A 16,703-nucleotide genomic window follows, 5' to 3' on the forward strand; every position below is an offset into this window, starting at 1 on the left:
CCAGTTTTGATAAGGGAGCCCTCATACTCCTTCAGAAAATGCTTCATATGGCCCTTGTGTAGCAGGTAGAGGAAGATCTTACACATTTACACTCTCTGTTGCAACATGAGGGAGACTTACAGAACTTAGTGCCTGAAGACCCCAATAATTTCCACTCAGCAGGAATAAATCAGGGTAAAAACAATAGTCTGGTGTGCATGGCCACATGTACTGCACAACATATGATAGTTTCATAGTTTCATAGTATAGTACTAGGCTATCTGCCCTGGGGCATTTGTAAGCCTAGCCATAGTGATGTGGCTTTTGCCACCCCATGAAATGGTACAAAAATGTGCAGAATAAATCTAGAATACTGTGCCTCTGTCTAGTAGTGACACAGTGAAGGTCCCCTTATATAATAGAATTAGTTTACTGTGCCCCTGTCTAGCAGTGACACAGATGTGACCCCAGGGGGAAAATTATGATCTCCCATCCACTCATCAAGATTTCTCTTGAAGAGAGTCAGTGAGTGGCTCTGCCTAATACGAACTGGGATCCTGTTCCAAAGCATGGGAAGCCTCTGGGTTATGAATCTATCCCTCCAGCATGTCCTATTCATACTTGTGCCGAGGTTTAAGTCTTTAGCTCTCGTGATCCTGATGGATTTGGATTTTTTGAGGTGGAGCATGTCCATCAGATCCTGATTGGACATGGCCTTGTACGTCAGGCAGAGATCACCTCTGAGCAGGCGGTATGCTACTGATTAGAGTTGAAGTTTCTTTAGTCTGGCAGAATATGACATATGTTGGAGACCCTTGATCCTTTTGGTGAGGTACTTTTGTGGTCTCTCCAGCTGTTGCAAGTGCCGGGTGAGGTACATACCAAATGGGGCATTGTACTCAATCATGGGTCTGATGAGGGAGGAATATAGGGGTACAATGACATCCTTGGATCTGGATGTGAAACCCTTCATGATGAGGTGTGCAAGGTAGAATGTTTTTCTAACCACTTTGGCAACGTGGGTGTCAAATGAAAGGTCGCTGTCTACTTGGATCCCTAGGTCTCTGATTACTTTTTCCGTACTCAGTGGGTTGCTGTCTATGTGATAATTTGTGGGTACTTTGTTTTTTCCAAAAGGGATGACTATACATTTTTTGGCATTCAATTTAAGGCCGTGACTACGGCACCAGTTGTCCGTTTCAGTGAGGCCTTTTTGTAGGATGTGTGCATCTGCTGGTGTATCGTCTATGGCGCCTAGTTTGCAGTCATCTGCGAACTTTGTCAGCCACAGCCCACCCATGTTTGCTTTAACATCTGAGAAATAAATGCTGAACAAGAGGGGTCCCAGGACAGATCCCTGTGGGACACCACTTGTGACTGGCTTTGAGTCTGACATTGCTCCAGCAATTTTAACTTTATGGGTTCTGTCCTTTAGCCAGTTTGCAACCCATCTAGTGACATAAGGGTTTACTTTTAAGCTGTTTAGCTTATCTATGATGTCTGAGTGGGGTATTGTGTCGAAGGCCTTAGCCAAGTCCAGGTATGCTGTATGGACTGCTTTGCCCTCATCAATGGCTCTAGTGACTGTTTTGAAAAAGTCAACCAGGTTTAAAAGGCAGGATCTGCCCTTTACAAAGCCGAACTGGGTGCGGTCAAGCATCTGTAGGTCCCCTATGTCTCCGTTTATGAGTTCCATAATGATTCTTTCTATAGCTTTGCAGACCAGGCTAGTCAAGCTTATGGGGCGGTAGTTTCCAGGGTCTGTAGAGGCATCCCCCTTGTGGAGTGGGACCACTGTTGCTGTATGCCAGTGTTCAGGTACATATCCCGAAGTAAGGCTAAGGTTAAATAGCATTTTTATGTGTGGGTTTAGCTCCTCTTGGAGTTCACGTAACACGCACCCCGGGATACCGTCAGGTCCCATTAATGCTGTGTTTTTTGCTTTGTTTAAGGCGGTTCTCACTTGGACATCTGAGATGACAGGGAGATTACATTCAGCTGGGATAAGTATTTCTTCTTTTGGGGGTGAAGGAGGTGAGAAATTTGCACTGAACCTGTCAGCCAGAATGTTTGCAATATCTGTGGGTTCAGTGTATTTTTTGTTGTTGTGAACCAACTCTGAGCATATCTGAGGGTTTCCGCCCAGGTTGCTAACATAGCTGAAGAAGGCTTTGTGGTTATCTTTAGTGTCCTTAGCGATTTTTCTCTCAAAGTTTGCCTTGGATGTTTTTATGAGGGAACGTAGTTTTCTGCTAATGTTGATCAGAGATGTCTTCCCTTCATGGGATTTCGCTCTGACATGCAGTAGCTTCCTTCTTTTGTTATACAATTTGTTCATGGCTGAGGTCCACCAGACAGGACGCTTACATTTGGTGGAGAGGGACTTGGATTTGTTTGGGATTGCATGATCCATGCATTCTTGGAGATGTCCATAGAAAGCATTTGTGAAGGATTCGGCATTGTGGGATGTGGTATCCACTGGCACAGTGGGCTTAAAGGATACCATCTCAGTCTTAAGAAGAGTGAAGTCTGCTTTTGAGAAGTTTTTCACTGTGGTCTTTTGTGCTGGGGGTGGAGGTGGGATATATATATCCAGGGTGATTAGTTTGTGGTCAGATCTCACTAGTGAGGGATATACTTCCGGTGTGGAGCATTTTGTCCCCATGTTTGTGATGATCAGGTCTAGTATATTATCTGCCCTATTGGGAGAGGTGACTAGTTGTTCCAGTGCATTTGAATTTATGAATTCCAGGAACCTTTGGGCTAGGGTATTAGGGCTAGAATAATGTACCCAATCTATGTTTGGGTAGTTGAAGTCTCCCAGTATGATGGTATTTTGTGATACATTCATATCCTCCAATGTCTTCAGGAAGGCTGAGTGGGGTTCTTGAGATTGGCAGGGTGGTCTGTAACATGCTACCAGTTGTATAGCAGTTTTGCCTATGGTTAGTTGCACCTGTATGGTCTCTGATGCTTCATGTGTTGCTACTAACCTGGAGGTGTGGGTGTCCTTTATGAATATGGACACTCCCCTCCCTTTGTGGTTCGGCCCGGGTTTTGGGGTCGAAAAGCATGATATGAGGTATAGCCTGGTAGTGCTGGGGTGCTCTCAGGAGCCTTGAACCAGGTTTCAGTTACTGCACAGACGTCGATGTTCTCCATGCTGAGGAGTGCATCAAGTGCCTGCATCTTGAGATTTAGACTTCTGGCATTGAGCAGCATTACCCTTAGTTTTTTTTCCATTTTTGTTTTTTAAGGAGGTGGGTTTGTCTTTTGAGCCTTGCCTAAAAAAGGCACTATGGGGGTGGCAAGAGCCTTAGCCAATATCCGGAAGCCCAGTGGTGACAGGTGTAAGCCATCCCTTGTGAAGCAGCGTGGCTTGTCCAACATATCATCCCAGGCAGACAGACATTGGATCCCCTTAGAATGACACCAGTACTTGAGCCAATTGTTAAAGCTGATCATCTTGTCTTTGTATTGTGGTATCAATTGAGCATCAATGGACAGCATGTTAGGCCAATGCACATTAACAGGAGGACATTGCAAATTTATCAGTAGTGTGGCCAGCTTCGCAGTGAATATGCATGTATGCATACCGTCCATGCCTTCCCATCCCAAAAATGGACAAAGATGAGTATCATTCCACTGACTATCGATGATAATGCATTGCACTATAACTGTGATTCAAACAAAACTGTACTAAATCATGCCATTAGCATAACTGATATGCTACAAGGCTCATTTTATTGCTAAAAAACTATCATATTTCAGGAGACCGTATTACAAGAGCAACTGACAGAATCAGATTATAGTGGCTATCAGATAGTACTACCTTATAAGCAAACTGACAGCAAACAGGGATACTGATAATTGATGATAGAGTTGCAGTGAGCACCCAGGGCTACATGGAAAAAAAAAGGATAGTAACTGAGCAGAAGATGTTTTGCAATAATATTCAACAGGAATGACAAGGTATGGATGTGCTAGGTGGGCAACCTGACAGGGCACAGGGGGTAGAACAGGACTGTTTTCAGCCTTGCTAGGGGGATCAACCTAAAGAAGTAGTGGGGACAGGGTATGACGGGTAGAAATCTTGGTGGAGCATCTATCCAAAAAGACACAGGGGACAGAGTAGGACAGGTTGCATACTTACTGGGGGTTCAACCTGATGAGGTGGGGATAGGGCAGGACACATTCCACTCCTGCTGGGGGATGGCTTCACCTGACAGATCATAAGGAATATGATCAGGTCTAGCCATTGTCTTGCTATGTAGGGTTCACAACAACCTCCAAATGGACTGCATAACATTATACAGGGAATATGGGGCCTCAGGTGTACCAGGCTCAATTAGTGCTGTTAACACACATCAGAAGGACAGCAAGCATAGCTAAAATGCCTAGTTCTTCTGTGCTATGGCACAGTTTTGAATGGTGACATTATAGTAACACAGGATTAAAAGGGGCTGGGGACAGTACAGTCAAGTGTCAGATAGCAAACATGTGCACACTGATCTATATCATGTGCAACCTACAGGTTTATATGTCTTGCCATGGTGATGAAGGAATGGTAATGCATGGAAACGTTCATTATGCAGGACACTGAGGTGCTACTACAGGTCCTACACACATGAAACATGCACATCTTTGATAAAGGTAAAGTTGGTAAGACCTTTTGGGACAACATGTGGCAGGGACTTATGTAGGCCATAAATGCAGTGGTTGGCCATAATAGGACAATAATGTAGGGACAACAGAAGATCAGTGATGTATTACTGCAAGCCCAGAACAAGGCACTGGAAATCACCACAAGGACAGGAGCACCAACACATAAGTATTTTAACAGAGGTGGAGGAATTCCTTGTATTCCTCAATGAGGAAGTGACAAAATCCCCATACCTGGCAGTTGCTTGGATATGCAAGCTGATATGATGATTGCTGCCTACATGCTTGCAGTGGGTACACCAGATTAGTGCAAACATATGCTATCACTGTAATAGACTGACTTGCATTTATGAATACATTGCTCATTAAAACATGCATTATTACCTGTCATACATGGATATTGGGGTTGCAACAGAAACAGCCTCTGCCCTTAGCCTATGAATATGATTTTTATGAGGAAGTCTGCATGCCATGTGGTGGTGGGAGCCACACTTATGCTCTAATAATAACAAAGGTATACGCTCTGTTCATTCTAAAAGTCCATGTAGAGGATCCAGCAAAGCAGGTTGGAATATGCTAGATCTCTGTGGGTCACTGATGGCACCATGGATATGACTCAGTCTGATGACACAGTGGCACTGCCAACTACCCTAAAACTGTAGGGCTTACTCACATTTCCCACAGCTAAGATGATGGTGAAGTGGCAAGATAAACCTTGGTTATCCACTGTGATTAGTCCTAGATATCCCTTCAATGTCAACTGACCCAAGATATGCCGATGTCATCACCACAATTAGCATCAGAGACACATATTGCCTCTGAGTTGTTAGCACTCACTGTAGGGGAAAGGTGAGTAGATGTCCATCAACATATTCACTGCAAGACTTGCCCAGACCTAGGTGTTACCCTGGGCATCAGTCATCAGATATTCATGTCAGTGATCCAGGCATAGGCATTCACTACTCACACCTAGCCAGCTTGAGGAACTACAACTGCTTCAGGGATGTCAGAACATCCGCCTGTATATGCACAGTAGTATGGCATATAGGCACTTAGAACAGTTGTGCTTATTGAGGATATTGGTGGCAAAGGTGGCAGGCAGCCACTAGTGCAGCCATGAGGATACAGGCAGGTAATCACCATGGCCACGTTAGAGAAGAGATGTACACTGTGTGATCACAAACCAGGTTAATGCAGGTTGTTCATTTGAATCAAGAGAAAGCTTCACTCTCCATATTCTCCATGGTGCTTTTGATATGGACATCTTATGGACATGGCTAATTCTCTTCTGGCTCTACAATAGCTACACCCCACCATGCAAGCCAATCAGAGTCCAACAATTTAACACCACCACACACCCCTCTAGCCTTACTATGAGCATCATCAATCAGAGACGATTTCTGGAACAGCGGATGCCAGCATTCTACTGCACATCATATGAGGAACCACAACAAAGTAAGTGCTCCTGATATGGTATGCCATCCAGTGGATGCCTCCCTTTTTGACACTGCAGGTCCACATTGTACACCTAGCCAGCCTTCCATTTAAGGAAGCATCAGCACATCATTGGACGATGCAATCCATGACTCTCCAACCCTCCTAATCATGTGCATGGCTGCCTCAGCCACCACTTATAACCCTTCCACCTGTGCTAGCATTGCTGTCTTCTGTCAGTGTTTCCAGTCTGTGGATATGGAAATATCTGGTGCATAGTATAGCATATCAAGACACTAAAATGCTATTTATGTTCATGGAACCAGAATATCCTGGACTCTGTGGGTGGCGATATTTTCACTTATGTGCTAGAAGATGCTGTGGAAAGTCAACTCTGGCTGCAGTCACATGTGTATCACATGTAGGACTAAAAGAGCTGCTTGGATGGCACACAGACATACTGCACATAATACCCTGTACACTGCACTCCAACAATCAATGCAGGGGAAGTCTTTCCAGTTGTTTTTTGGGGAATATGCAGCAGCTAGAATCATGATCACAATACAAGCAGTGTCAGTGTCTCCTAGAACCTCAGAGAACTAGGCTATGTCATAAAATGACCACATAGTGGTGGTTCTCTCTTCAACTGTCTGTGGAAGCCCGATATGGTCCTCCACATGCTGCAGCATCACATTGATGACCTGATGTAGGATTTGTGAAGCTGACACCTGAAAAACAACTAAAGTTGCCCCCCTGTTAGATGATGAAAGTTCCCCATAGTCATATGGTTAATGCCACACAAAATTCCATGTCCACTGGGATTGAAATTTCATACATCACTCTTAATCCCATGTGAGGCCTGCACATCTTCCTGGTCAAATCAGTCATGGCTAGCAATTTCCTGGTCCTGGAAGTGATGATTTATTAGTGATTTTTGAACCCTGCTGCAAAAGATAGGGTTATTATGTGCAACATCACAGATATTTGGTTGTGATGGTAGCCAGTAACCCATGCTGTTCACTTTCTACTGATAATTCACAAAGCACATTAGTGTGGGTGATACTCCTGCTCACCATCACATCCTTTCATTACAAGTAGCAGATTGCCATGGCTCACTTCACTGATCTTTTACATTTCTTTATTGCGTTACCGTGATTGATTTTGTCATTTATATACAATGTAGATCATAACAGCCTATTGACACTCATTTGCATATGATACATACCACACTCTTTTTCCTGCAATACAGTTATACTATATGTGCTTCCGAATTGCCCCGTCTTGTGTGTTGCTATTTACCATGATGTTTTACATAAACATACTGTCTGTGCTAGTTGTTTCTGAATGACCCCTCACACACACTTTTTTCATTGTCTTTTTTGACATATGGTTTATAATATGTGGAAAACTATTTTATAGTCTTGCTTAAAAAACACACATTTAAAACATTTATTTTATACAGCCATACCTTAAATCTTACTCTCACCACTCCTGGAATTATTCTACTTTCTCCCTCAACTCATTGCATGTTTTGTAACTTTACTCACATTTATTTATTTAACATTTGTTTACCCGGAAAGTCCAACTTGGAGCAAAGCCAATTTTCAGCAGACACCCAGGGAGAAATGCTCCATATGCATGTCTTTGCAACGTGGGAGGAAACCAGAGTATTCAGAGAAAACCCACACAAATACAGGGAGGACATGCAGACTCCACACAGAAGACACTCCAGCCGAAAAACGAACCAGAAAACTTCTTGCTGTGAGGTGACAACACTACCGCTGTACCACTGCACCATCCATGAAACTATAAAACTCCTTTTCTGTAACTGCCTCCATTTCACCATATCCTTCCTTGCAACCAAGTTGGGAATATTCCAAGAGATGTGAGATGTTGTTGTTAAACTAGTGTGTTCATTGTAAACATCATTTTTGTGTTCTCCTGCAAAAAAACCATAAAGCGGAATTCAACAGGCAAACATTAAGCCGGATAAACAGAGGTTCACAACTTTCACATTTATAAATATTTTTTCAAATGTTTTCACAGCATTTTTGACAGGATCCTACTTCATGAGTTTTAGCAAGCATTACAGAGTAAAGCCTTATATGATTATTTTCTGGTAACAGAAGTACCCTTTTGGGACTGTGAAATGATTGATTTACAACAAATTTCCATATTTTTTATGCCAGTGTGAATTTTAATATACTGGTTGGAATACTTATTGAATTTTAAGGTGTTCTTAAAGTATGGAACATGTTACCATCCATTCTGATGCAATGTGATCTGTCTGCATGTAGTCTAAATGAGAAATAAATACCAGCACAATGGTAAGTGGAAAAGGAGCTGATGAAATCCAAAAGAGCATAAGACTGGCATCACCCGAGAAACTGGCTTCTTTAGTTATAAAGATCTCACCTGTGATACTCCATGTAAAGAAAATGATGCAAATGTAATGATTAAAATATGCAGTTTAATTTAACACATCCAAGTTAATCTACCCTATCACAATCATTATGTAAAAGGTTTATATACACACATTTAAATTAACATAGCTTTAAGATAAGAAGTAACATAATTCTCAAACAATATTCTGTTTCCTTCTCTTCTTTCCTTTTGTACTCATCATTTTCCCTGAGAATGACCTGATCCTATCCCTTGAGTGTTCCTGCAATTTACATGCTCTCTTTTATATTGTCCTATATTGACTTCTTTACTAATCCTCGCACTTTTCCTTGTCATCTTTTTTTCTGCCATTTGTAGGTAACTCATCTCTAGCCCCTTTCCATGTCTTCTGATATGTGTGTCTCCTCTATTTGAAGCTCTTCCATTATTTCCATTGTCCATCCCTGAGAACCCGACTAACATATTTTGTCTGTACGAAAATGCCTCCATTTTGGCTGCATACCTTTCTCTCCATATGTCTACCTACATCCCTGTTTTGTCCCTCAGTTTAATTGTTCTCATCTCATTTTTTTGTTAATTCCCTACTTTTCTACAACCTGTCTTATTTATTGTTTTGTGGTGACATTGATGTCACTCCTCATTATGTCTATTCCATCCCTTCTTGCCTGTGCCCAGTTAACAAAAGAAATCTATACAGTCCTGCTTTTTTTCTAAGTGGTTTATATATGTTTTCTATTGTCCATTCTGCAACTTCAACCATTCCCTGCCAGATGTTCCATCTGGCTAATTGGCTTTTTATCATTTTTTTCCTTGGGCTGTATGAAATCCCCTATGAAATACATTTGCTAATCCCAGCTTTCATCTCTTTGCTTTGTTGTCCATCTCTCCCCCTGGGTGGTCATAACATAGAATATTTTTCCCTGTCTGATTTTCAATTTTTTGTCTTATAATTGAGTAGTGACTGTTCCATCCTCTTAAGCTTTTCCTGTATTCTCTCTCTGCTGTGGAGCTGCACCATCAGGTGTGAGATATTCAAACATGGTTTTCTTTCTTTTTTGCAGTCTTACATCTCTTTGGTGTTATTTATCCACCACCATTATTTTATTTCATATTTGTCTGTGTGTCTTTTGTTACATTTATTCTTCTACTGCACTCCCCATAGATTCATTTGCATATCTCCTCTGGTTACATTAACAATAATGACTTATTTCTTCTGAGGCTTAGATATTAAATTTACATTTACTGCAGTTTATTGGGCATTATTAAGTAGTTATGAAAAATATATTGCTTACCTCAGAGTCTTCTCCCCCTCCCCTCAGACTCCATTACCTAACATTGCCACAAGAATTTCTTTAATTAGCCTGTTGTTTGCAAAGTTTTGACATTGTGTTCCCTGGGAGCATTTCAAAAGGTAAAGACCTATTTCATTTAAAAATGCTTTCTACCCTGCCCACAGTCATATGCCTTTTAGTGTTCATTCCTTCTACTTATTTAATTCATTATAGCCGAGTGATCCTCTAGGCATTTCTGCATTTAACTCCTACATTGCCTCTAGGTATCAAATATTGCTTGTTCATATTTGCATTAATAATTCCAACAAGGTATCGGAATATTTTATCTTGAAGCATACATGATGGTAAGCACAAATGTATTGCTATATAACCTCTGTCAATGAGTATTTGTTAAAAATGTAAGATGGTAATTTCATTTTTTAAAGGCTCAAGCCACACCCCCTGGGAGTTATAGGTACACACTCAAAAGAGCTGTACTGGGGGGGGAATACTGTTTGTTTTCTGTGGTCACTTCATGCCTTCTGCGCATCTAATCTGCCATCTGTTGTAATAGTTCTATCCAAATTGTTAAGTCCGTTGGTAGTACAGAAGCTCAGTTTTGAGTCACCTGAAACATCAATTGTGCTGTCCTGCCATCTCCTTAGAATGCTCTCTTGTCTGTCTCTGCTTCTGTTTCTGCTTATTTCTATGTTTTTATGCATACATTTCACTTGGGAGATGGTTCCTGGTCTTCCATCCCTTTGGTAAAACTCTTTCACTTGTTTTACCTTCATTACATTGTTTCTTTTCCAGTCTCCTTGTGTTTTTTTTGTGATTTATTTTCTGCTCATCTCTTTTACTGAAATTTGGCACCTCTGCCCTTCCCTGTCTTGTCTTCTGCAGGGGGTTCTGCATCTGAAATTGCATTCCCCCCTTGTCTATGCATCACCTCTCCTACTTTTGTTGTTGTTCTCATAATCCATGTCTCAAACTAGGCAAATGTTTGGTGCCTTTGTTATTTACCTCTCTATGTTAACTTTATTTAAACATTTGAACATCTTCCATATTGTGTAGCCTGAACTATGCCCCATCCTTCTTTACTTCTAGAATTACAGGTATTTCAGCCATGCTACTGTTACATTAACTCTTACCTCATTTAATACCTCCAGCATAGCTTTCATTCACCAGTAGATTATGTCTGAGTAATTGTCAACCAGTTTTATGAACATCCCTGAAAATTAAATAACTTTAAGTTGTTTTGCTTGCCTTATTATTTCATATTTAAAGCAAAGGGATAGAAAAACATGTCTGGATCTCCTTTCTTATGCTGCTTGTCACAATATTGCTTTTTGAATCTTTTCTGTTGGTGTCTCCAGATTTCCTGGTAGCACAAATCTCTCCTGTTTTAGCTGCATTACAAACTGTAACATTTCACTGAACTTCATCTATTTCATATTCCAATGATTCCAGCATTGCTCCTTCCTGAGTGATTTTAAAGATCATCCATGTTTTCTCTCTCCTATTTTATTATTTATGTTATCTCTTGTATTCTATTGAACTGTTCCAGCATCCCAGCTTAAAATAATGCTTTATTTTCCACCGATCTTGATCCTTTCATTGTAGCCTTTTCAGTTTTATTTGCTGCTGTTGTCCTATTGTTTGTTTCATAGAAAACACATTCTGGCCTACTGTGCTTATCTTTTCAAACAAAATGCACAAATGATCCCTTCTTATTTGCAACTTTAAAAGCAGTCACCTCTTCTTGTTTTTGTTTCTGCTCAATCATCTTTTTTCTGGGTTGTTTTCCTTTACTTCCTGTAAATACTACTTTTGTTTAAATTGTTGCAAGCCTTGTGTAGCAGTTTGGACTTAGGCAGCTATCTTGGCTGGACTATCTAGCACTACCATATATGAGAAATTTTTGCAAGACAGCTTTCTTGTACACATAGTAGTGACATTTGAATGTTAGGATTTTCAACATCTACCGTATATCCAGTGATGATAAGATGTATTGCCAACCATGCCAGGGGAAGTAAGGCAGTGGATGTATGACTTGTGCCAGCACAGCTAGCAGGAATTTTGTAAATAATTATATGTCATTTGTATATCAAACTGATTTGTACAGATGCTTGTGCAAATAATGTATTTGTGAGGTTTGCTTGTGTTAAAATGCATTGACAATGCTCCCTGCTGGAATGAAAAGAAATATACATGTATTATTGTAACTGAATTGAATATATATGTTTTAATAGAGGATACTGGGAAAACAGAGGTTAATCTGCTAGTTTACTTCAAGAAAAATAAGGGAAATGTAAATGAGCTCTTAAACCATTAAAAGGGTACACCACAGTGCTGAATAGGACTGGAGATAGTTGTTCTGGAAGAAGCCTGTATTCATTAGCTCAGAAAACAAATGGGAAGCCCCAGGCACTGCCATAAAAATTCAGATGTGTATTGTTTTTTTTTCGATAATGAGGATTACACCAGACGTATGGCTAAGCTTCTTGATTCCAATCATTACATTATTTCTTCTTTGAATGAAATGAATAGGCCCCAGCAAAAAAATCAAAGTTTTTATGAATGAATTATTCATTGAATCTAGAATTCATTTAGATATTTACAATTATTTGAATAATTTGGCCCCCATCACCCCGGTGATTTTCGGAATTCCAAAAATTCACAAAGCTCTGGATGATCCCCCATTGCATCTGATAGTCAATGGGTGGAATTCTATAACACACCCACTAGCAAAGTTTGTAGATGTAACATTAAAGAAATATGTGGGTATGTTTGAGCATATCTGTAGGGATTCATGGTCATTTTTGAAAAACATCAATGATTTAGAATATAAGGAGGACATCCTTTTTTTGACCATTGATGTCAAGGACCTCTATATGGTCATACCCATTGACTTAGGTATTGAATGGGTGATTGACCTTATTAGATCTAAGGGTTGCCCCGAAAGGGAAAGTGAATTGGTGGATGAATTATTGGATGTCATTTTAAACAATAATTTATATTTAATAAAACAAGATATATATGACAATCCACAAGGTTAAATGCTCTGCCACTGGAAAAGTCAAAGGAGCATAAAAATAGCAACAATAGGCAGCAGAGACAACCACGGGATTCAAAAGACGCCAGTATCCACTATTTATAAAACAAAAGATGATAAACTACGAAATACCCAATCACTACATTCAATTAATTAAACACTCACTTTTTAAAGCCACAGTATTTAAAACAGTATCTTAATACATCAATTGCATAGCATAAGAAAACACAGCTATATAAAAAAAATTAAATATTTTTTTTTTATATAGCTGTCGTTTTTTAGGCTATGCAATTTGATGTATTAAGGTACTGTTTTTAATGCTATGGCTTTAAGAAGTGATTGGGTATTTCATAGTTTATAGGTAGGCTATGGGATTCTTTGAGTGTTTATGGTCTGAAGAAGCAAATTGTGAAAGCGCTAACCGATGTGCACAATAAATACATCTTTTGTTTTATAAATAGTGGATACTGGCATCTTTTGAAACCCGTGGTTGTCTCTGCTGCCTGTTGTTGCTGTTTTTATAATAATTTATTTTTGTTCATTGGAAATTATTACTTGCAAAAATCAGGGGTTGCAATGGGCTCTATTTGCGGGGCTAGTTTTGCAAACTTAGTAATGGCCCAATCGGAGCAGCAATATGTCTTTAATAGCAGCAATATATTAAAAAAAAACATTTTTTATTATATCAGATACCTTGATGATATTTTTATTTTATTTAATGGTTCTCCAGATGACATCTTGAACTTTGTTGCTTATTTGAATGGATCCACTCAATTTCTGAAATTCACCTACAACGCAGGAATGGAGAGTATAATTTTTTGGATATTGAATTGTTTAAAGATAGGACCCCACATTTGTTCAAAGCAAGAGTACATAGGAAACAAACGTATTCTAACGCATTCCTTCATTTCACCAGTTGTCACCCATTTCAGCAGAAATGATCTATAGTGAAAGGTCAACTGGTGAGAGCAGCACGGATAGTGACCGACAAGTTTGATTTTAGAGTTGAATGTGAATTATTCAATGATATGTTTGTTAAACGAGGTTACCCTACACAATTAATCCAAGATTTGGTATCAGAAGTTCAACTAAAAAGGACTAATGGTCATTTTCAACCTATTTTGGGTGCTGATTCTTCTGCTCCCATTACTGAGCAGTTAAGGACTACCAATTCTTTTGGACTTACTTTCATCACTTCTTACAGTATTGATGTGGGTGTTATTAGGCAAATAATTGTTAAAAATTGGAACTTATTGTTATTGGATGCCGATTTGGTCAACACTATGGAGCCAACCCCTATGCTGACTTATAGAAGAGGTTTGAATTTAAAAAAATCTCTTGGAGAGACTAAATTGTCTCTGTTCTAGCATTACTGGGATGTATAAATGTGAAAATTGTCCTTATTGTAGATATATGGACGTAGGCAAGTCATTTACTATAAGGGGTAGAAAATATGTAGCCATCAATAAGTATAATTGCCTTTCTAAGGGCGTAGTGTATTTGACTTCCTGTAGACTCTGTCCTTGTTTCTATATTGTCAAGATGGATCGTAGACTCAGGGACAGAGTTTACAAACATTTGTATAGTATAAAAAAATCTAAGCTTGAGAACACCCTTGAAAAACATGTCTATAATTTCCCTGAACATAATTTTAGTTTCTATGTTATAGATCAGATAGATTTTAATATAAGGGGTGGACCTTTTTCTGCATTGTTAGAATTCCAGGAGTTTTTGTGGCAATTAAGATTAAATGCCTATCATCCACCAGGACTGAATGATATGTGTTCTTTGGCCTGTGTGTTGAAACTTAGAAGTATGCAAAGAGAGTTTCAGGTACTTGGTTTAGTACATTGAATGAGTGTTATCATGAATATTTATTTACTTTACACATGAATTGTTTAGTAGTCAGATAATGCATATTAATTAATTTCAAAGTATAATTACTACAGGGTGATTTACATTTCTGCCGATATACTTTCAGCTTAAAACTTTTTAGCATTTCAGTATTTAATTAGGATTTTGTGGTTGCTGATTGTTAGGTCCTGTTGCATTTTTTCACATTTTTTCACATTATTCACATCTTCTCATATATTTTTTATGTATTGTTTTTATACAGGTTTTTGTATTTTTATACGTTTTTACTGTACTATTTTAATATTTGAATGATCTAGAGCTCTTAGTAGAATATTTTTAGGAAGCCCTATTAGTGTAAATTGTGATAGAATATATATGAATTCTACAGTATTTTTTAATTATGAAGTGATTCATTATAATCATCATATTTCTTATTTCATTATTATTATACTGTTATTGTTATAAATTTTAGAATCTTTAACTTTGTAATATATAATGCTTCAGCTCCAATAGATTTGAACATGTGATCACTAGATGAATGTATTTAAAGCAGGATATGAGGTAAAGGGGTTGTCTGAGGAAGACTTATTCACTGGAATAAGTCGAAAGCGCTTACTTCAATGTTTTTATTTAGTGTAATAAAATTTCCTGGTGAAGCAAATTGCCTTCATGGGCTTCTGTGTCTCTGAACCAGCAGTTCTGAGGGATTGATTTGGACAGATGCTTGTGTAAATAATGTATTTGTGAGGTTTGCTTCCGTTAAAATGTATCAACAATGTTCCCTGCTGTAATGAAAAGAAATATACATGTATTATTGTAACTGAATTGAATATATATGTTTTAATAGAGGATACTGGGAAAACAGAGGTTAATCAGCTAGTGTACTTTAAGAATAATAAGGGAAACATAAAGAAGCTCTTAAACCATTAAAAGGGTACACCACAGTGCTGAATAGGACTGGAGACAGTTGTTCTGGAAGAAGCCTTTATTCATTAACTCAGAAAACAAAGGGGAAGCCCCATAGACCACCATAAAAATTCAGATGTGTATTATAGCTAATTTCCTGCCTCAGCTTCAAAGGGGGATACTGTGAGAACCTAAAGACAGGCGACCAAATGAGGTCATTCTGCAAGCCATCTTGGATATTATATTTTTCAGGCAGTAATCTCTGAGTATTGAGTATTCTGTTTCGGGGAACCTAACTAGAAAGACTGCTCATGTATTTCATTGTGCCTTGCTCTATCAAGTAAGTTATTAGGGAATAGTAATTCTCCTACACTGGGCTGTGGTTTTGCAGCAGTTAACACTGTCACCTCACAACAAGAGGTTCTCCTGTTCGATTCTCAGCTGGATCACCTTCTGTGTGGAGTCTGCATGTCCTCCCCATGGTCAAGTCACATCTAAAGACATGCAGGTAGGTGTGTGCATGAATGGGTGTGTCTTTTCTGAAGGTTGGGCATTGGACTGGCAACTCTGCACTGTAAAAATCCACTGCCAATCATTAGTGGACCAAAGTTCCGCTGTGGCGACCCCTAACTGGGAAAAGCCAAAAGAGTAATTCTCCTACATTCAGTCAGGAATATAGTGAAGCTTAGTTTAGAGATTGTTTTTCTTTATTTGTATGAGTCTGTCCATTCATGTTATTTTTCAATATTTCCTGTGATTTGAACTCTGTGGTTTACTGCAAATTTATGTTTAGTATTTTCTTGTTCTTTTATTATTTATTGTGGCTGGCCCTTTTTAGAAAACATTTACGCTTTGAGAGTATTTGCACATATTTATTTGGTGATAACTCAGGCCACTCCTGAATGCCTTGCTGTTTGGTCAACATTAACATTTGTATTAATATTAACTTCCCTCAGCATAATTGGAAACCTTTTTAAGAGCCTTATAGTAACTGCCTGGTGGCAGTGAATCTACCTTATAGTCTCGGCAGAGTTGGTTGAGGGAGTAACCTGTGCCAGCCTTTCCCAGGTATGTGTGTGTGTGTGTGTGTGTGTGTGTGTGTGTGTGTGTGTGTGTGTGTGTGTGTGTGTGTGTGTGTG

Source organism: Protopterus annectens, chromosome 3.part1, assembly GCF_019279795.1.
Source record: "Protopterus annectens isolate FY-2018-M chromosome 3.part1, PAN1.0, whole genome shotgun sequence".
Classification (NCBI taxonomy): Eukaryota; Metazoa; Chordata; order Ceratodontiformes; family Protopteridae; genus Protopterus; species Protopterus annectens.